At 37.9% G+C, this 23,958-nt stretch overlaps 2 long non-coding RNA genes across 5 annotated transcripts in view; both read left to right on the top strand.

The window, feature by feature from the left end:
* Positions 1-350: 350 nt before the first annotated feature.
* The window catches only part of LOC126926053 (uncharacterized), a 149,845-nt gene continuing 126,237 nt past the window's right edge, over positions 351-23,958 (top strand). Inside the window, exons 1-3 of one of the 4 annotated variants that reach the window (XR_007714230.1) lie at positions 351-2,055; positions 3,859-6,904; positions 7,016-9,578. This is a non-coding gene — a long non-coding RNA (uncharacterized LOC126926053). Of the gene's footprint in view, positions 2,056-3,858; positions 9,579-23,958 lie in introns of those variants that run through there. The other 3 variants (XR_007714231.1, XR_007714229.1, XR_007714232.1) reach the window with 3 other exon arrangements.
* On the top strand, positions 13,009-16,561 carry LOC126926068 (uncharacterized). Its single transcript, XR_007714250.1, has 5 exons — positions 13,009-13,213; positions 13,709-14,954; positions 15,024-15,182; positions 15,251-15,646; positions 15,712-16,561. It is a non-coding gene; the product is annotated as an uncharacterized LOC126926068 (long non-coding RNA).

Here is a 23,958-nt window from a genome sequence, read left to right as displayed (position 1 = left end):
ACCAGGATGAAACAGAGCGCACGACTGGCGCACCGCAGTCCCCTGTAGATCTATTTTCCGCGATGTGCACCGCTGCAGTTCGGGTTGCATCTCTACAGGCTTCCTACTGTGTGCTTTCATCTACGATGAAACGTTACTGTTCTGGAACAGTAGCGTAAAAAGTAAGAATTTTTCTCGGCCAAAATTGACTTTAATTAGATGTGTTGAATTGCCATGATGGAATTTTATGAATGCCAGAAGACTGTATTTTATAGCTGTTTTTATGGCTCTTTACTGTAATAATGACAAATATTTTTCTCTTGCTGTTTAATATCATCGTTAATTCTTTTAAAGGACTTTTACTATTCTTGTCTGTCTTTTAAATATGCAGTGGCCTGCAAAAATCTCTGAGCAGATAGATTTTTCGTTTCGCGTTTGCATACGTCGAATATTGATATTCCATGATCGGCGTCCAGTTTTTACACGAACAATCATCGTTTCTCGGTTCATAAGTATCTATTAAAACATGTTGAAGATTGACGCCATAACAACTAATTAGCAGAGTAGCGTATAATCGCCATGCGGATTATCTTCATGACTGAAATACTCGTTTCATGATTCCACGGATATTCCGAATATTTCTCCATTAAAAGAATCCTTCCTTCGCCACTTTATTTTCTCCTCACCTCTTATCTATCTTACGTGCTCTTCATTAGCGAGCTTAAAAATCGCGACAACGTAAAAACCAAGCACGCACGCACATATTTAATTAAGAAAAAGACCAAGACCAACGTAGGCAAGAAGAAAGCCAGCAAAACGACGCACGATCCGGTCTTTCGCCTGTGCCTCCTAACATGAAGAACGCCACTAAAAACCCATCGATTTAAAAGCAGAAAACGTCGAAACGTCGACAAGGACAAAAGGAGGCGCCGATGTCATACACGAGGGAAATAAAGAAGGGGGACACATCGGGCAACAATAAGCGACAATACGACGAAAAAATACGTACGCCAACGACGCACGACGAGGAAAAAGGAAAAGAAATGAACGAAGAGTAACATGGAGAAGGATAGATCCCGATGAAGTAAGGAGCGACGTAACCAGACGGAAAAAGAGAGAAGAGAAGGCCGAACCAGCCGGCGAAACATGGAAGAAGGAGAAACTCTCGGGATGAGAGAATGGGAATGGGCGTGGGGGAAGAAGAGAAGTCGACTACTTCCCTTACGCAAGACGACTCGGTGCGCCACGTTCGTTCACTGCGTTGGCCGCGCTCAACGGTGCGTGCACATGAGAGACACGAGAGATGCTATCGGCCACCAAGACGGCTCTCGACTTCTCCAGACCACCCACCGGCAAAATAATAAACACGGAATGCGGCATACACGTCCGTCCATCCGTCCGTCCATTCGTTTGTTTCTATTTCGCAGATACCATCGAAAATAAGGTCTCCCGTCGATACCGCAGCTGGCTATCGCCGATACTATGCGCCTTCTGCCGTGTTGCTGTCGGGTTGCAATAACTTGCTGAATTTGAGCTCGACTACTACCGTGCTCGCGACAGGAGATCGTTCGACGCGTGATCTCTTTACCGGTAATGAGTAAAGCAGTAACGAGCGACGAATATTATTCGCCGGAAAATGCAGACGCGACCGTGCAACATCTTAATCTGACGTGATCGATGACTGTGAGATAGACATTGTGATTAGTTAACTTGGTTGCTGATCGCAGCTTTGGCGATTCTGTAGAGTTTTCAAGAAGTTTGGAAGTTGTCGAGACACGGGCAGCACGTTTGACTGTGTTGACGTTATTAATGTCTTTGTTGTAACTGATATACTTTTGATATAGAGGAAATCGGAAATCATAGTACGAGCGGTCGGCTGGTGAATGTAAATGAAAGGATAAGTGGAGAAAGAAAGAATAACGTGTTTTCGTTTGAGGCTTCGTTTTAACCTGTGCATTAACTGCACGTTTCCAATTATGAACTTGTGTTTCTGCTCGTGTCTTAAACAAGACATTATTAAACGTTATTAAATATGGACAATTTGCTTCTTGGTTAATGAAGCGATTCTTAAGAAAGGTACTGGCCTTGTTATTTACCTTATTTATGAAATCATTCGAATTAAACAGAGAATAAAGTAAAGTAATAATCAATGTCGTGCAGGAGGTATAGCAAATCACGATACCGTTCATATTTAATAATACAGACACGAAGAGAAACAAAACAGAAAGAAGTGGTTGAGAAAGTTAGTAGTTAATACACGAGTTCTTGATGGATTTTCAAACTCAGTTCTCTCAGAAACGAAAAAATCTTATTCTTTTTCTTCGATTAATTTTTGTCGAAAAACCAACCGCTTGTATCGTGATTCTGCAGACACCCTATATAATGCGTATTTTTCTCTGCCATTTTAAGTACGTCAACCTATCAAACGGAAACTGAATATACGATCATTTAATATATCATACGTTAACATGAATATCATTTCATTCGCTTTTAGCGCGTTTGCATAAAATACGCGGTATGCATGTTAATCGAATCAACCAATAATTGACGAACGTAGCTGAAGTATTCTTACATTTCAAATATATATATTCATTTTCTTCTCTTCTACCGGTCAAACGAGGCTTTAATCTCCTCTTTTTTACCGCCGCCAATTTGCAGTTATCGCATTAAGATATTCATTTACCGCTGGTAGCTTACTTGCGACGTAATTCGTGTAGATATATATATATATTTATATCGCGAATAGGGAATATAATTCGTAACGGTACATAGTCTTGAGAAAGTATCGATAACTGTCTGGAATAAAATTGTCCAGAACTTTATGGCAGCGTAAAAGTAACTCATATCATTAGTATCACCAGTTTTCGTGTAATCGAATTGCACATTCTCCTCTCCTTCTCGCCTTTTCAACTCTTTATTACGGCCGTTTCTACACAAATGCGAACGATTAAAGTTGTACCAACGCACCAACGCTCTACAGGCTGCAAATTATCCATAGAAAGAAACAAAATAGATACATATAGTTAATGTAACTAGACGAATTAAATTTAGTAGGATTGAAAATGATTTTATTGATTTCGATCGTTCGTCGAGTCTACGTACAAATTTCCAACTACTTATCGACCGAATTTTCTATATTATCGTCAGATAACTGTTTCGAAGTTAGATAATCCAAATGATATGTTACGCTGTATCGTCAACTTCACTTTCTCTGTTACTAAAACGTGTACGAGGAGGAAAGCAGAAATATAGGTTAATTTCTTGTTGAACGAAGGCATCTCTGAATCTTTTTGATACGATTAATGAATACTATTAATGAATTTCCGTCTCAAACAATCACTTACCGAGTTATAATTATTCAAGAATAATTCAAAGGGAATAACTAGATATACGTGGTATATCAATTTCTGCAGTATCTTCTCAACGAAATATTGTAAAACTACATATTGTACATAAAGGGACACTTCAATAATTCAAAGAACGATTACATAAACATTATAACTAGCCATATTTCAATTCCTAGAATATATCTTACATATAAAGGTGTTTGTCCAATGAAACATTGTAAAACTATAAACATACTATAAAACTGCTAATACATGTGTACTAATACTACAATGAAACATACTATAGGTACAGGAATACAATTTAAAAAATACACTTCAAACATCATAACTATATAGGCTAACGCATATCAATTTCTAGAATATGTCTAACAAATTTCCTCCGACGAAACATCGTAAAATTACGTGCCATGCACAAAGCAACACATTCAACGGAACATTGTAGAATTACGTACTACATAGATAAAGCAACACATTGGGAATCTACGATTGCCATAAACTTCAATTACAATAATCTTCTTCCTCGCTTTACCAGCCTTCGATTTTCCGTCTGCCGGTATTGTCCAACATCATCGTTAAGACGAATGCAGAGATGACTAATGCCAAGGATCGGAGGCGCGGCTCTTCCAACAGAGGATCGTCCTTTACCATTGTAACGAGGCGAATCGTTACTCTTCATCACGGGTGTAGACCAGCTTGCCGAGAACAAGAGAGACGGACGAACAAGATCGTAACCTGTGGCTATCTGCATCTACGAACAGCTACCGGTGCTTCTCGTCGATGGATTATCTACGACGATACGCCCGCCGTTGTTGTCTGGCCGTGTGGCGCCGAAACGCCATGGAGACGTGGACTTCCGGTGTTGGCCGGCCGACAATTCTACAAATTCCATTCCGGACGAGCAATTGTCATTATCTTGGTTGACTCGGCGGATTCTTCCTGCCTCTTTCTCGTTTCCCCTCTCGATACGCGCCTGTGTCAGAGATACGATCGACGTGGCAGGTTCGGTCGGTACCGTGATCGGTCAACGATTGGTAATTATCGGCTGATTACACGGAGCCAGAGTCACGCGTTAATTAAATGGTTACGCTGGTGGTGAGAATTGGAGCTGAACGTATTTCACAGGTTCATGCGGCAGTTAACTGGCGTGTTTTTTCTCTACGGCCTTGTTCGTGCGAGCTTCTCGGTGGCTTCCGATGTCGAATTTTATCGACGGAGATGCGTCAGCTAATTTACACGGAAAGTATTTGAACGATTATTCTGTAAAATTTGTAACGCATACGTATGTGATGTTATACGGAACTCGCTGAAACTTCGTTGGTAATTTTATTAACATTAATATTTTATTATCATATAATCTATCAGCATTATAGCGGTAAAATTTTGTAAATTTTTTTTGTATAACACGCATGACATAGTTATGAAAAGTTTCTAGAAATTTTTCAATGTTACATGGTAACTAAGTGATTGCGGAACACACAATCACTTAGTTGCCAACCCAATAACTAGAAAATAATAACTAGAGCTAATGAATCGTAGTTTATCTTCGGTCGAAACATTTATTAATTTTCTTTAATGTTAATATAATGATTACATTAATAACTGAAGAGATGTTAGCAGGTTTAGTTCTATAACCTTCATCCGTTACATTTTGAAAACTAATTTAATGGTTGAGTAACTTTCCTCCATGGTATATTATTATTGTGTATTATATAAATTAAACCAGATAAGACAGTATAGTAATTAGTGTACCTTTTTACGTCTTTATAGCGTACACAGTGTCAGTGGTAAATCATTTAACAAGTATATTGTAAGATTAAACATCCTGCGCTTTCGCAATATATATTTAACCACTTTGAAATAATTAAAATGTAAGAGAAAGTAATAAATAGGAATAGTAATTTATGTTTCTATATATAATACGTACGTTGTACGAAGAAAAACGAGGTATTTAATTATCTTCCGCGTCGTGAAAGGCTTTTACAGAAGAATTATTTACAAAAACAAAAAAAAAAAAAAAGAAAAAAGAGTTAGATAGTTCCGTAATGACGATGACACGCAGAATATAAAACGAAGTGATGTAGCGTGTTCTTTGTTTCTTTTTACCACTGAAAATTATTCTATGAAAATTGGACGTTATTACTATACACAATTTCCGCTTCCGCAATCGCTATTATACCGCGGTTTTACGCACACGATATAACATTTACTTCCTTAATGCACCACTGCACTAATTTCACTGCCCTCATGCAAACAAACATAATCTTATACCATGTACAGTAATCTCAAAACGAAACGTCGCAACTTTTTCGAAACCGAAAGTATCATATTTATTTTGGAAAATCATAAATAACTATGAATCGAAAATGAAGCAAATAATAATTTGCACATTATCGTCCACACACTACTATAGTAAAATACAAAGGATGAAACGTTGCACGTATTAACCTTGAACATGTTCAGCAAATTATTTACAAAACGTGTACAACATACAAAACTGAAACAAAAACACCGATGAACTGATTCAGATTTTCCGAATCAAAGATACTTATTTCACATAAGTTAGTATTGTAAATATTATCGTGGACGAAAGGCCTAAGAGATATTAGGCGAACTATAAACAATGTCGCGAGAAAGCCGAAGTGCCGACAGGCCCTACAATATATCGTCGGTTCTTCAATCCAACAGTTTCATGGAAAAGGCCTGCGTGATCTTGGCCACAAGTGGTTGCGGAACACGTGCGTGGTGGGGCTAAGACAAAAGACAAAGAGATGCTAGGGGACAAAGACAAATTAACAGTCGGTGTTAGTTGAGAAGTCGGAGAGTGTAAATCGAGAAGTCAGGGAGTGCGAATTGCTTTGTCGAGAGTGTGTGGTCCGCCTGAGAGAGAGCGTTGGATCCGTGGTGACGAGAGTTGCAAATTAACTATCTAGTTGTCTTAATTATAATACGTTATTATGATTAGTTCACACTAAACAACCATCGTTAACCTAACCTCAACATCTGTTTAATCCATTTATTGTAAATAAACTAATTGTAGTAAAGATCCCACAGTATGAAGCGAGAGAAAACCAATGTGCTAACCGATTTGCGCGCTATTAACATCGCCTAGACACCGCTGTAATGGAGTGCAAAGGGTTAAACGCTGCTATTAACCTTGCACTTCGTCAGCCAGTTATTCGACAGACGCGTAATCGACATCAACGAATTGATTGGTATTTTTGAAATCGCCAGTACTTATTTAATAGAAATGTCTACGAATCGAAAGAAAAGCAATTTGCGCGCTATTAATCTCGCCAAGGCGTTGCTCTAGTCGAGTTAAACGTTGTTAAACGTTGCGGATATTAACCTTGAACTTTATCAGCGAATTACTCGTCGGGCAGATACGGCGGACTGAACTGCGGGATTGATGAATTGATCGAGTTTTTAAAAAGCAGAAGTATTTGCTTCGTGTGAACGTCTATGAATTGAAACCAATTTGAACGTTATCAATATCGCTGAGGCGTTGTCTGCAGTGGAGCGCAAAGGTCTAAACGCTGCGGATATTAACCTTGCACTTCGTCAGCAAATTATCAGACACTGTATGGTATACGAGATCGAATCGAAACGCCGATCAATCGATTGAGTTTTTTTTTTTTTTTTTTTTTAATGTCAGTACTTATTTTACGTGAACGTCCACGAATTGAAACCAGTTTGCAGGTTATCAATATCGCCATGGCGCTGCTGTAGCGGAGCTTAAAGGTTTACACGCTGCGGATATTAACCTTCAACTTCACCAAACATATATGGCACATCGGACCTCGAACTTCATGGGTAAATTGCTCGACGAACAGATACGGCATATGGAACCTTGAACTTCGTCAGCAAATTACTCAACGAAGGAACACGGCATACTGAACCTTGAACTTCATCAGCAGAATACTCAGCAAACAGATACGGCGTACTGGTGGCTAAAATGGCGAATTGACGAATTGATCGTGATTTTTTCACTCGAAGCTATTTATTTTTTAAACAGAAATTATTATGTTCGAAAAATATATTTAGGTTTATAAATTGGGAGAAAATTGAACAATAATTTGCACACTATCAATGTCGCTGAGACACTGATAGCGTGGAGCGCAAATGGTTGAACACTACGGATATTAACCTTGAACTTCAGCAGCAGATTGCTTTATAAACACACATGGCATACTGAACCTTGAACTTCATGGGAAAATGAATGGTCAAACAGGTACGGCGTAGTGGAGACTGAAAAGGAAGATTGATGAATTGATTCAGTTTTTTAAAATCAAAGGTATTTATTTCGGGACTTCAGCAGCAAATTATTCTGCAAACAGAGTGGTGGACTCAAACTGATGACTCGGCCCAGCTTTTTAAAGTCGAAAGTATTTATTTTGCCACTTCGTCAGCAGATTATTCTGCAGACATTGTTGAGAACTGAAACTGATGAATCGACTGTTTTTTTTTAAGATTAAAATTATTCATTTTTCAAATGGAAAGTATTTATATTCGAGGAAGATGTAAATTTCTAAGAAATGAACGAAATCGAACAATAATTTGCACATTGTCAATATCGTCTAGGCACTGCCATTGTTGAATACAAAGAGTTAATGGCTACTGACATTAACCCTGAACTTGTACAGTGAATTATTCGATATACAGCTAGAAAAATTCACCGAATGTCCAGCTGGATAAATTGTAAAGTACAAATTAAATAACAAAAAAAATATATAATATACAATATTATTATTTAATTTGTACTTTACAATTTGTCCAGCTGGACATTTGGTAAATTTTCCTAACCTAATTGCTAAATAACATGTGGATGGCTACTCCCAGCAGGATACCATCTTCGAGTAGTCAAAGTGAACGCTTGAACTTGGTCAGAGAGTTACTCGACAAACGGGAACAACGTGTTGAGCCTCCAACTTCATCGGCAAATTACTCTCGGCAAACGTGTACGGTATACGAGACTGAAACGGATGGCTGACGAATTGATTAAGTTTTTCTACAATCGAAGGTATTTATTCTGCGACTTCATCGGCAAATTACTCGACAAACAGATACGGCGTACGGGACTGAAACGAGCAACCGATGCCACGAATAAGGAGAAAGAAAGAGGCACAGGTAGAAAAAGAGGACGTGGACAACTAGAACACGACTGAGAGAAGGGCACAATGTTAAGGTGAATAGGAGCGAGAGAACAAGGGGGAAGGATATCCGACTTACTAATTGCGACGACGTCGGTGGTCCGTAGACGCACCGCGGGCCATGACGAAAAGCGATATGGCCAGAGCAGAGACCGACCAAGGCCACGCCGTGATACATCTCCGTGGTTAACCCGAATCGAAATCATAAATCCAGCCAGGACCGGACGATTCGCAGCGTTTCCCTCAAGGTAGTCTGCGTACAAAATCGCGCTTGTTTGCCGTGGCCCAAGTTAACACTTTAACTGCCACGTTGGTCGTATATGATCCGCCACGATTTCTCCTATGACGCCACGGTGGGTCATTGGTGACCGGAGCGCTTGAATTTCTTACAATTGTAAAGATCGTATGAAAATTGACAGTCAGGGCATTTTGAATATAACCGATAAATAGAAGATACTTTGAAATAAAAAGTGAACGACCCATTGAACAGTTAAACATTTTTATTAGAACATCAATAAAAAAGAAATGAGAACAGATCTTGCATCTAACGGTGCACTGTGTTAAAACACTTTAAACATAAATGTGGCTCATCAATACAATCTGGACAATAGGTGGTCATCTGATATTAGTTGTCGTTCTTATCAGGCTCGTTGCTTTTTCGCGCCAGTTTATTTCCATTGCGTTACAACGTATCTCTCGCTCTACTTGAGTATCTTGGAATCTATTAAAAGGTCCCTTTAGCAAACAGATTGTTAATCGCAGAGGAAACAATATTGCTGGTTCAACAGACCCAGCTGTAAATGTAATGTATTAGGTTGTCAACTCAATAGATATAGAAAAAGAAAGAAGAAAACTAGGTGGTTAATTCTGTTATTAGTTGTTGAGGTTGACTGATAGAAGAACGAGTGAATGAATTTATAATAGAAAAATATATTGAAATAAATAAAGGTATAAGTATAAGTAGAATGTATAAGTTTATGCTGATGGAAATCCTTGCTCTCTTAGTGTTACAATACAATAGAAAAATAGGGAGCACGTTCATGTATTTATAATAAAAGAACATTATCAAAGAAATTAATCTTATAGCTCTAACTAAAGGCTACAAGGAACATAGATAGAAATCTACTTATTAGTTCCTTTGTTCCTAATCCTTGTAACCCAAAACATAATTTATATTCAAGGGCACAATAATATACACCTCTCCTTATTTAGAATATTTTTGTTTCTCTAAATTCTATTTTCTGCGTGACAGCATTGTCAAGGTCACGGATATACATAAATAAAGATGTAGAGTTTTTCTTGAAGTAATTATCTCAACATTAGTAATTCTGAGTTTTGTCAGAATTCTGAACATCTACAAGGTTGCAGTTAGGTTAAGAAAATGGCGTCAGCTGTTGCAAAGGTGTAAAATGAGAAATAAAGTGGAAGCATTGGAGAATCAATTAAAATTCACAGAATACAAACAAATTTATCGCATTTTCTAACAATGTATCGTCGAATTGCGATTTTTTAAAACACAAACAAATAAATAGTTAATACTTGGAATAATAATTAATTACATTTATAGTTACTTACAACGTATAATAATAATATCCAACATATTTGTCTATTTTTATTCATATTTGTTCCCATATTTACCAACTTTCTAGCTTGTAGATTTACGTTCAAGTAGTTCCATTAGAGGTTTCAGGATTTTCCTCGTCTCAGTGAGATGTAGTAGTTCACTGTAGTAGTCCACTGCTGCTGTACAGGTGTAAAGCTTGTATTTTAACGAGATACTTGCCGCAGCATGGAAATTCTTATCAGGATGAATCTCCAAGTCTACACCAGGCACTTCAACGAGGGTGTAGCAGATAATCCAGGCTTCACGCTATTTCGTTCCACCGTGTACGCGCCATCTTTCCACGTTCAATTTTCCTTTCACTTTTCGCACACCCGATGAAGCTTCTCTCGTACAAGGTGCTCGTAGAGATTGATAAATGGGAAATAGAAGAACGAACAGGAGCAATTTGGAAGATGAACCAACCGTACACAGCTAATTTTCGTCTCATTCGTTCGCTTTTTGGAAAATCTTATTTACTTAGGGGCTTTCTGATAAATAATTTTCAGTTAACAGAGAGATGAAATAAAATTATTTATCCGAATGTTAGAAGCTTGCAAATTGATTGTTCGTAATCCAGAGATACGATGAAAGATCGAACGTTTCTGCAATCTAAATAAAATGTTGAAATAGATAATAATTTACAACTTGAAGTTTGTAATTTGTAATTTTCAAAGTTTCTATGAAATGTTACAAAAAATATATATATTATATATGGAACAAATATGTACAAACAAATGTCTATGTAGAGATACCTTTTTTTTTAATTTGTAAAAAATATGAATTTGCATAAACATTAAATTCATATTTTTGTGAACTAAAAAATGGTATCTTTGTACACAAAAAGATTTGTCTCATCTTCTAAATATTCGGATACTCTACTTTCATATTTTTGTTCGTATATTTTGCATATTAAATATATGCATACTGTATTTTCATGGATTTTCCATCAACGTTAAAAATTGTTCAATTCTGATTTGAAAATATCTTCGAGTGAGGTCCTGAGAGAAGATTTATGAAGAAGAAGAATGTAAACGCTGTATCCTTATTCTTCGCAAATTCCTCGTTCTCAGTTACAAAATGGCACTCTCCCTTTCTGAACCCACTTTATGCTCATAATCCGCGTCACAGACACGATGATTGCAGCCATTGTCGGGTATAACAAGACCCGACGCAAATTCAGTAGCTTTCTCCGAAGATATCCGGAACCATTTAACAGCTCGTGCCAACGAAAAAGCAAAGTGCAATTCACCGACAAAAGAGACCTCTTGTCTGCCATGAAAAAAGGTAAACTTGAGCGCAGCGGGACGACTGTTCTTCGGCGATTTTCAAAATGTCCGGAAAGAAGACGTTCCGCAGCTAATAATATCCTAACTGCAGCTAATATATCATGGCAACCCATTTTCTCATAATTACAGATGTAGCATGTTCCAGTTAAAATTCAGACGCGGCATACATATTTCGCTTGTCTTAATCCCAGTGCTGGTTTCGGGTCATTTTTGTCCTTAACTCAGAGTTGCGTTTGCCTCAGCAAAAATATCCAGCAAATTTCTACGAATATGCTTGTTTACCTTCTCCTGACGTTGTATCAAAATCCAACTGTCGCTGTTCGAATGGTACGTTAGGAATACGAGTACACAATTACGTACAAAATTCTCAGCTCATTTTTGTCCATCGTTCGGTTAGTGATGGAAACCGATGATCAGAATGAGATATCGCGAAATCTTGGCCGAGATTCTTAACAAATGTTAATGCCGTTGAAAAATGGCCGAAATGGTACCTGAAAGAGAATTTTTACTGTTCCGAGCCGATCAAATTTTGACGATTGTCCTAATGCAATTTTTCTCTCGCCGAAAGTAAGCGAAATATTAAATGAAACGTCCTGTACACAACGACGTTATATCGAAAATTATTAGGTTGTTCCAAGAGTGTCTTTCGTTTCATGAGGAAATAATAGATGCACAACGTATTGTAGCAATAGAACGAAATATATCATACATGACTCGATAAAATAATACAGAACAAAATTGTGCAACTATTGTCTTCTCATATCGTAGAACGAAAGAAACTTTCCGGACGACCTAATAGTATTCGACTCTTACGTCATAACAAGTGGATAATCAACTGGATCATCATATAATCATCATCATCATATAATCAACTGGAATAACTTGGAAATTATATGTAAACACGTACAAGTGTTTTTTTATTGGTTTGCAAAGGTGTCTTTCTCTCACAAACATGTCTTTTACAACACCTTTGTAGAAACGTGAAACCTAACCTATCAAACGTTTATGCTATTAATATAAGAAAATGCATCACACGCAATTTTCTTGTAGAACGAAAGGAACTTTTCGGACGACCTAATACTCTTCTTCACGTTGCTTCCAAGAAGTTAATTACGAGCAGCTATCACGATAACCAGTTGGTTTTGATTTCGCCTGAAATGAATCCAGATAAATCTGGTTGCGTTCGTGTGGCGCGTAGGCTGTGCTTAATTTCATCTAGGAGAATTATCGCCACCTGGAAACGCGGTCTCGATGGTCCTTGCCCATTCAAGCAGAGGTCCTCGACAATGGCACATTGTGAGGCTGCCATCGTACTCGTATGTAAATGAGAAAAGAATTAAATATATATCTACCGAACGATAACTTTGTTTGAATTAGCATTGCTTGCCTCTATAAGTGTCGCGCCGCATCCAAGATACGCCAGCAGCTGCACAAGTATGTATATGGGTTCGCATGCTCGTTGCGGGTGAGTTTGACGGTGGTCTCGACATGCGATACCCGCGAGAAGTTTTGCCAATAGTTTCTTCGTCCTTGTCGTTCCATTCCACGATATTTTTCTCCTGCCAGTTATTTTGCAACAACGATAGAACGTGCGTAACGTTAGGCGCGTGGCTGCACACTGATTCGATGCAGAATTTTGCGATGGCGGTGACGAATCAATTGAAAAATGACGAACAGCTGTTAGTGTTGAGGTTAACTGATAGAGCAACGAGTGCATGAATTTGTAAGAGAAAATATATTGAAATAAGTATAGGTATAGTGTATGCTGGTCCTGACCCTCATTCTTACAGTGTTACAGCACAATAGAAGGTAATAGGTCATATATTTATAGCAAAGGACTTTCCTGTTGAGGTTAACTGATAGAGCAACGAGTGGATGAATTTGTAAAAGAAAAATATATTGAAATAAGTATAGGTATAGTGTATGCTGGTCCTGACCCTCATTCTTACAGTGTTACAGCACAATAGAAGATAATAGATCACATATTTATAGCAAAGGACTTTCCTGTTGAGGTTAACTGATAGAGCAACGAGTGGATGAATTTGTAAGAGAAAAATACATTGACATAAGTATAGGTATAGTGTATGCTGGCCCTGACCCTCATTCTTACAGTGTTACAATACAATAGAAGGTAATAGGTCATATATTTATAGCAAAGAACTTTCCTGTTGATGTTAACTGATAGAGCAACAGGTGGATGAATTTGTAAGATAAAAATACATTGAAATAAGTATAGGTATAAGTACAGGTATAGTTTATGCTGATCCAGGTCCTCATTCTTTTAGTGTTATAATACAATAGAAGGTAATAGGTCATACATTTATAGCAAAGGACTTTCCTGTTGAGGTTAACTGATAGAGCAACAGGTGGATGAATTTGTAAGAGAAAAATACATTGAAATAAGTATAGGTATAAGTACAGGTATAGTTTATGCTGATCCAGGTCCTCATTCTTTTAGTGTTACAGTATAATAGGAAGTTGATAGGGAGCGTGTTCATATATTTGTAGCAAAGGACATTATCAAAAAGTTAATCTTGTAGCTCTGGCTGAAGACTACAAGAAACAGTAGTAGAAATCTACTTATAGCTTTTTTGTTTCTAGACTTTGTAACTGAAAACAAAATTTATGTTCAAGGACACAATAATATGCACCTCCGCTTATTTGGAATTTTTTCTTTCTCATTTTATTTCTTCCTACCAGGTCACGGATATACGAAAGAAAAGTTTAGAGTTTTCCCTTCAAGTAATTACTTCACACTGCGACAAGTATTGGGTTCTTCAGGGTTTTTCAAGAGGCAAAATCATTCGACTTGTCGAGATTTCTGAGTAAAAGAGGATCGACTGAGGAAAATTCCACGTGCAGAAGCTTCGTACAAGGACGTTCAGCTTTTCAGGCAGATAGCTTTTTAAGCTTCTTCTTGCAGCTGGTTTCGCTCAACGTACGTAAACGCCAAAGTTAAAGAGGCGGCGGACCATGGCAATTATGCGTTCGACCGACGAAAAACGGATATGCAGGTGGTCGAAGGACGAAGTAGCAGCAATTCTCCGAATTGAAATAGAAATATTCCAACATTTCAATTTAAAGGCGCAAAAATACAAAAATACGTACAAGCTGGAAAAATCATATTTATCAAAATGTAGATGATTTTTATCATCCAACATCTTCTTCCTTTGTAGCTAATCAACAGATGTTGCAACAGACACGCGATACGTCCATAAAGCGCAGCACCAAGTGGCATAAAAATAACATAGCGCGGGGATTCGCGGTTTCAGCCGCGTCGAATTTCTCAAGCAGAAGCGCCATTACCAGCGGCCCCCATAAAATAAGTTGCAGGATCGCGGCTCCGTACGACCAAACCTCGTGGCAGCTCTAACCGAACAACCAGTTTAACCCAAGCATATCGCCGCAAAAGAAGGCAGACTCGCATTGTCTCCGTGCTCTCGTTCTGGCCGTTTTCCATCGTCCACGCACGGCTTTTGTCGACAGATCTGCGTAGGGGTGGAACGCGTAAAAATACGACGAGCAGGGGGAGGGGACAGGCATTGTTCCAAAAGTTAGGCTCGCCGCGTGCAGCATGCACGAAATCCGCAAAGTCAGTAAATTTTCGTGAGCACTACCTGTTCAACCAGCGTGTATCCGCTTGTATACTCTGTTTGCGTAGGATGCAGACCACCCAGGTCGTCTGACGCCTCTGCCGTATCCTCAACGGAATTGACTTAGCGGAATCCGGGGCGAGGGACGTAAGGACAGGGGACAACGAAAACGGAAAAGAGAGAGAGGAGAAGGAGGGGGATAGGAAAGAGAGAGGGCCGGCTCGTATGTAAGCAACGAAGCCTTTAACCCGACCTGGTCCAGCACTTTATTTTTCATCTCATTGTCCGTCGACAGGATCACGACTCCCCACGTTGGCCATTGCAAAGCGAATGTGGGGCGCCTGCTCGCTTTGTCATTCGCTACGTTTTGCTGGCTTCTTGAAAAACTACCTCGGCATCTATTTACTGTCGGATGATAATCAGCATGGTCCTTGGGAATAGAAGAATTCCAGTGAGAGATAAGCAGCGGACGAGCACGAGACCCGATGTCTTAGTTTTGAGAAGCGACGAGTGTACGTTGCAACAGGTTAACTCTAACCTTGCTACTATTATCTGACTGATCTATATGTCGATTTTTGTTTGTATAGGAATTTGTATGATGTTAGATTTTAGGAGAAAAGAAGCGACGATGAGTGTGCAATTTTAAGTGAAAATTGCTAACTGGTCATTTGCTTGCTACCTGATCTGGCAGGTTAGTTCGATGGTTGTTAACAATGTTGAGATGTTCTGGATTTTAGAATTTTTTTATCATTTTAGTTGGATATTGTAAATGACAGTTCTAGTCGCGAGAATTTGACGAAAGGTTTACGATACGCGACACGGTAATTTAAAATAATGAAAATTCCTGCGCTTTGAGTTTGAGGTTCTTCCTGAAGGACAAGATCCGTAGGTGGAAAAATGAAAAATTCGGAGGAATTTCCACTTGTAAGTAACTGCTAATAGCGTTAAATTGTGCAAATAGTGTTTACAGGGCAAAACAATGTAAGTGACATTAAGCGTTGCACATGTTGCAACACATGGACATTAAACATCGTCAATTTCATAGCAACTCTTACTCGCAACATGAGAAAACATACTTTCGTAACAAAAGTAAAAAGAACACTTTGAACAAACATATTTCTTGTTTTTCAGGCAGGTTCACACGGTACATGTGCTTCAACACACGCACGCTAAATATCAGCAATTTCATAACAACTGTTACTGACGACATGAGAAAATATGCTTCTGTAACAAAAGTAAACAGAACATTTTCAACGAATATATATTTCTTTTATACAGATATTTACTTAAAGTGTTTGCAAATTTAAATCAATTGTTTTCATTCAGCTTTCCCTACGACTAACAGGTAGCACACACAATTCTACAAATTCCACATTCTGCAAATGCAACTCTTTCTCCGATGAATTTCGACTATACTAGCGAAAAAAATATAAAATTTTCTCGTACACGCAAGATCTTACTATAATGGAAACAAATTAAATTTCCAAAATGATTTCAAACCAGAGAAAGTTCTTCTCCATCCCACGAAATTTAACGTTTGACATTTAACAAGTCTTCGATTCTGATTGCTGAGGTTAATTGATAGAACAACAAGTGGATGAATTTGTAATAGAAAAATACATTGAAATAAGTATAAGTACATGTATAGTTTATGCTGATCCAGGTCTTCACTCTTTTAGTGTTACAGTACAATAGAAGGTAATAGGTCATACATTTATGACAAAGGAGTTTCCTGTTGAGCTTAACTGATAGAGCAACGAGTGGATGAATTTGTAAGAGAAAAATACATTGACATAAGTATAGGTATAGTGTATGCTGGCCCTGACCCTCATTCTTACAGTGTTACAATACAATAGAAGGTAATAGGTCATATATTTATAGCAAAGAACTTTCCTGTTGAGGTTAACTGATAGAGCAACAGGTGAATGAATTTGTAAGAAAAAAATACATTGAAATAAGTATAGGTATAAGTACAGGTATAGTTTATGCTGATCCAGGTTCTCATTCTTTTAGTGTTACAATACAATAGGAAGCTGATAAGGAGCACGTTCATATATTTAAAGCAATAAAAATCTACGTACAGCTCTTTTGTTTTTAGAGCTTGTAACCTAAAAACAAAATTTATATTCAAGGGCATAATAATATGGACCTCTCGTTACTTTGAATTTTCATCACTAAATTCTATTCTCTTCGTAACAGCGGTCTCCAGGTCACGAATATACAAAAGTTATTCTTGAAATAATTACTTCAACATGTCCTAAGGATTAGAATATAGTTTTAGTAATTAGAATATATTTTTTAATTATCATTGTGCGTCTTCATACGTTCAACTATCAACTCGAATATTCTTTCCTTCTGTCTTCCTAACTGCAATAAAGAATTTAACAAACCAAAATGTTTTTTCCTTCTCATACATTAAAACATTGCTCAGGCTCACGATTCGTGCTCGTTAAGCTTCAGCATCCTCAACTTCTCATACTTGTCTTCTTTTTCTTCAATATAATAACAATTTCGTATAATATTTTTACACGTCACCTTACATCCTGCATATATTTTCATCCATCTGATAAATTTCAGTTCACTTATTTTTAATTATTAGGTTGGCAACTAAGTGATTGCGGATTTTGCCAATACCACCTAATGCCAAAATCCGCAATAACTTAGTTGCCAACCCAATCAGCTGTGCTTAATCGAAGCCGCCATTTTCCCAGCGGAAACGCACTCGAACCACGAAACCCTTCTGCCCAGACGAAAGCCAACCAACCACCCTTGGCTTTATCGCTGCCGAGTCAAGTTTCTCCTTTTTCCATTTATATTTACACGTATTCAATGTGGTCTGTGTTGCAGCGATTTACATGGTCGTTAAAAAACGCTTACATCGTCGTGAGGCTGTTGGACGAGGCACGAGTCGAACACAAAGATCGAAAGGCAGTGAAAAAGAAAGAAAGAAGAATCCTAAGGAAAGAGAGCTAATACGACATAAGAAAAAGAGACAGGAAAAGTGGGGAAAGAGAAGAACCACGGCGCGAAATTTCTACTTTGCGGGTGGTGTACATGTTATACAGCAGAAGAAGACGAAAATGACCGAGGAGAAAGCATCTTATCTGTCTCGTGCATAAATACAGCAACATTATCGTTGTAAAGTGGACACGGAACATACTTGTTACGTTGCTGGTCCGCGGGCCACCGGCTGCAGTCTCACCGCTTCGGTGCTAAGTAAGATGATATATTGCGGTTAAACGCGGCCCCGCGGATTCGTGTGCGTGCCTGTATCACCGGCCATATATACATACACACGTTACACGTGGCCGTGTTTAATATCGAAACGGTGTTGGTGAGTGGGCCACCCACGGTGGCCTTGCTGGACCACCCAACGAGCCGCGCTATTATAAGGGGCCGTCTCTACTTCGCACTTTACCTCGATCCGATACTTCGTTGCTCCCCTTTAACCCCTTCAACGGCTCTGACACATTACTCGAGAGCCGGGCGAATCGAACCGGGACAACGATTTCTTTTTCCCTCTCTTTCTCTTTTTTCTCTATCGTCTTCTTCGTTTTTTCCACGGTGCCGCTTGTTATCCATTAATCAGCCGGCTCTTTCGTGAGATTAGGGGGATACGTTGTATCGCTTGTTCACTCTCTTCGAGTCCTTCAGCGGACTACGACGCGCTGAATAGCGTACAATCTCGTAGACGAACCAATGTAACACGATCTTAGCTGACGTTTCGTCGGACGAAGAGAGAAACGATAGGCAGGTGTGAGAAACGTTGACGATCGATCGGCTACACCAACGTAATTATCCGAAGGTGATTAATAAACGTTGCGTTACTATCGCTTATTCGCTACGACCATCCACACTTTCTTTCGTTCGACGCTGGCACGTGCAACACACGGCCTTGGCGGCTCCATGTCTATACGGGGTGTTCGAAAGATCCAATTTGCAGAGTTTGCAGAAAGTGAGAAAGGGGGTTACTTTGGTAAGTGGAAAATTGTTTGCTGATGGAATACGACAGCCGAGTTATCTTTCGCTCTTTTCTCTTTTTCTTACGGTCGACGTTATGCGGTTTTCGTATTATACGATGAACATCCGCGAGCTGGTAATTTGCGAGATAAAGTGAACTTTATGTCGAGTCTACAATTTTTGTATACGTCAAAGATTCCAAGTTGACATTCAGTTCTTATTGGAAATGCTGCTGAGTCTTAAGAGTAAACCGTGCACGTGAATTTTTCATTATGGCTGCATGTTAGTATGAAAGTGAAGAAATAAAAGAGTACACTAGTAGGAGAATGGATATATCCAAGTAGAATTGTTTATTTCAATTTATCTTCCGCCTTTGCGATCACTACCATCTATTAAAGTTAGAGAAATTTACCAAATGTCCAGTCTGGACAAACTGTAAAGCAGAAATTAAAAATGAAAAGAAGAAACTTCCATTTACGTTACAAGATAGGGTAATAACCGTAAAACTTACGGATAAACAGAAATATTGAGTTGGCAACTAAGTGGTTGCGGATCTTGTCATTAGGTGGTATTGAGAAAATCCGCAATCACTTAGTTGCCAATCCAATAGAAAACTTAGGCAGAAAGAAAAATAAAAGGAGAAGAACTGAACCAGGGAACGATAAACATAAACTTACTAATAAACAGAAACACATAAACAATAAAATAAATACACACAAATCATAGCAATGATCACAAATTAGCTCAAACTCTATTACATACACATACAACTACCTATAACCAAAAGTAAACCAGAGGACAATAAACATAAACTTACTCATAAACAGAAACACAATAAATAAATCATAGCAATGATCACAAATTAGCTCAAACTCTGTTACATAAACATACAACTAAAACTGAACCAGAGAACAATGGACATAAACTTACTCATAAACAGAAACACAATAAATAAATCATAGCAATGATCACAAATTATCCCAAACTCTATTACATAAACATACAACTAAAACTGAACCAGAGGACAATGAACATAAACTTACTCATAAACAGAAACACATACACAATAAATAAATCATAGCAATGATCACAAATTAGTTCAAACTCTATTACATACACATACAACTACCTATAATCAAAAGTGAACCAGAGGACAATAGACATAAACTTACTCATAAGCAAAAACACAATAAATAAATCATAGCAATGATCACAAATTAGCTCAAACTCTGTTACATAAACATACAACTAAAACTGAACCAGAGGACAATGAACATAAACTTACTCATAAACAGAAACACATACACAATAAATAAATCATAACAATGATCACAAATTATCCCAAACTCTATTACATACATATACAACTACCTATAACAAAAAGTGAACCAGAGAACAATAGACATAAACTTACTCATAAGCAAAAACACAATAAATAAATCATAGCAATGATCACAAATTAGCTCAAACTCTGTTACATAAACATACAACTAAAACTGAACCAGAGGACAATGAACATAAACTTACTCATAAACAGAAACACATACACAATAAATAAATCATAGCAATGATCACAAATTAGTTCAAACTCTATTACATACACATACAACTACCTATAATCAAAAGTGAACCAGAGGACAATAGACATAAACTTACTCATAAGCAAAAACACAATAAATAAATCATAGCAATGATCACAAATTAGCTCAAACTCTATTACATAAACATACAACTAAAACTGAACCAAAGGACAATGAACATAAACTTACTCATAAACAGAAACATATACACAATAAATAAATCATAACAATGATCACAAATTATCCCAAACTCTATTACATACATATACAACTACCTATAACAAAAAGTGAACCAGAGAACAATAGACATAACCTTACTCATAAACAGAAACATATACACAATAAGTAAATCATAACAATGACCATAAATTAGCTCAAACTCTGTTACATACACATACAACTACCTACATCTGTCCTTATAATACAAGTTAATATTTACCTATGTAAATATATTTTTTTCTTAGTTTTTCTAAAGCAACCGACCTCGTGGCTTGTACATATTATTCAACCGCACCCGGTACATACACATGATACAACAATTTTGATTTTCTAAAATATATAATTTTGCGGTAATACAAGATATCCTTTAACGAGCACCTACTGGCAAAGATTCTGCACATGAAAACAGCAAAAACAGTTCATATGAACGTATACAGCCTTATTACCGTGTTACATTGAGCTTTACGTTCGTATAAGTCTACCGAACAATAGAAACAATATAAAGATCAATTCAGAATTCACCGAATGTCCAACTGGACAAATTGTAAAGTACAAATTCAATAAAAAAAAAACTCTGTCTATCCATTTACTCTAAAAGTGATCGCAACAGCTAACTGTAACTTAAAAGCCACTGTCTACCGGCTATTGATAATTCTCAAATCTCCCACCTTTGCAGACTATTTTCAACTCCGCCAAAGTTAGCATCCGCTTCTCGCAAGAAACAACGTCGATTTATATAAGAGTACACCGTGTATATGAACGGCGACAGGCTAGCGCGTTCCGCGGCTACGTGTGCGTGTGCAAATCGTGCGTGCCAACTTCCGCGGTGTACTACCTGGGTGGTCCACGATCGAGGAATACGAGGATTAGATAGCTCGATAAGACGTACACGCATTTGTACGCACACCCCGTCGCTGTTACGTAGCTCGGCGACGTATCCGCTTGAAATCGTTAGCTGCCAGCCGATGGAAATACAGTACTAACGATGAATTGTGAGCCGTACGGCGGCGGGGCAGCGGCCCGAAGACCACAGCCAGAAATTATATAATTGAAATTTTATCTCGCAGCCGGATCCGAGCGATCGAAACGCTGTGTAAACGCCGCGACGCTTCTGTCGTATTTCTTCGTGGCGTAATTCCTTCGAGCGCGCGATTAATCATTCTGGAAATTTTATAGCAAGTATTTTCGGCCGAGAGGAGACACGTCGACTGGCGCGCTCGAGATTTAAATTAAGACGACGGCGTGTCGCTACGATTCGCTCCATTTTTATTATTCTCAAACTTTAAATTAAGACGACGGCGTGTCGCTACGACTCGCTCCATTTTTATTATTTTCAAACCTCGATCGCTGGTTACACGATGTGATCACGACGGTTTAGTGGAGGAAACGTTGACAGGTTTCCAGCGGCTGGCTGCTTTCGACGAGTATACTCGTCACGAAGAAATGGCAATATTCCCCGTTACCACGAGAAAGCAGGACAATCATTTCGTTGTAACTTGATTCTATATTATAACATGTACTCTGTGTTTGACGAGTATACTCGTCACGAAGAAATGGCAATATTCCGCGTTACCATGAAGAAGCAAACAGTCATTTCGCTGTAACTTGATTCTATGTTATAACATGTACTCTGTGTTTGACGAGTATACTCGTCACGAAGAAATGGCAATATTCCCCGTTACCATGAAAAAGCAAAACAGTCATTTCGTTGTAACTTGATTCTGTATTATAACATGTACTCTGTGTTTGACGAGTATACTCGTCACGAAGAAATGGCAATATTCCTCGTTACCACGAGAAAGCAGGACAGTCATTTTGTTGTAACTTGATTCTGTATTATAACATGTACTCTGTGTTTGACGAGTATACTCGTCACGAAGAAATACCAATATTCCGCGTTACCATGAAAAAGTAAAACAGTCATTTCATTGTAACTTGATTCTATGTTATAACATGTACTCTGTGTTTGACGAGTATACTCGTCACGAAGAAATAGCAATATTCCCCGTTACCATGAAAAAGCAAAACAGTCATTTCGTTGTAACTTGATTCTGTATTATACCATGTACTCTGTGTTTGACGAGTATACTCGTCGTCACTCATACTTTTTCTTACACATTTTACGTACACATTTTTCAAAGAGGTCGCAACAGCTAACTATTGGCTTGGCAATTAAGTGATTGCGGATTTTGTCAATACAACCTAATGACAAAATCCGCAATCACTTAATTACCAACCCTTTTTGTAATGTCGATTAATGTACACCGATATGAAGATTTCTTGTAGAAAACGTAAAGTAAATGTGAAAATTAGAAAATGTTTTCTTTTTATCGTCCTATTGTACATGGTAATGGAAATGCTGTAGTACAGAATTCGAGAGCAATTTTCATTTGTAAATAACTACTAACTGGATTAAATTGTGTAAATAGTGTTTATTATGTACAGAAGAAGGTAAGTGCCATTAGACGACACACATGCTGCAACACATGCATACTGAACATCATCAATTTTATAACAATTCCTACTCACACCATTGTAAACTATACTTAGTAATAAAGATAAAAAAAGCATATCGAAAATATATATATTTTTTGCTTGTATGCAAATTATTTATAGCACATGATGTTTTTGATGACACTTACATCAAAAAGCCACTGGGGGTCCACATGTTATTTAGCAATTAAGTTAGAAAGATTTATCAAATGCCCAGCTGAACAAATTGTAAAGTACAAATTAAATAAAAAAAAAAAAAAAAAAAAACAGTATTTTCTACAAGAAGTCTACGGATTTGTTTTAAATATACTGGTGTAGTTTTATTGTCTCACTCTCTCTTGCTAAAAATCATCTTTCTTTGACCAAAGATACCAGATATGGCATTTACTATTTATCTATTTATTTTATTCATGAAACTTAATCTCTGTGTTGCGGTTTGAACTGACTTCTGGTTTACATGCTTCTCTCAGTACTCTTACGGTATATCGTGTAGCACAATCCATCGTAACACACCTACCGATCATTATACACCAGAAATGCGAAGAAATGAAGAAGTTTGAGTTTGTAACGATAGAAGAAACTAGTACTTTAAATGGCAGTTTCGAAAGCAACCAATGTTTCCCCCAAATATTTTAACACGCTGTATCGCGAAGGATTACAAAAACCCATGTTTTAGTGTGAAAAGAATACGTAATTTCTGTGAAGAAAATGAGAGACGCGCCTGGCAGCTACAAAACACCACCACTTCCAC

The sequence above is a fragment of the Bombus affinis genome, chromosome 17, assembly GCF_024516045.1.
Source record: "Bombus affinis isolate iyBomAffi1 chromosome 17, iyBomAffi1.2, whole genome shotgun sequence".
Taxonomy (NCBI): domain Eukaryota; kingdom Metazoa; phylum Arthropoda; class Insecta; order Hymenoptera; family Apidae; genus Bombus; species Bombus affinis.
This window is presented reverse-complemented; position numbering and strand designations above follow the sequence as displayed.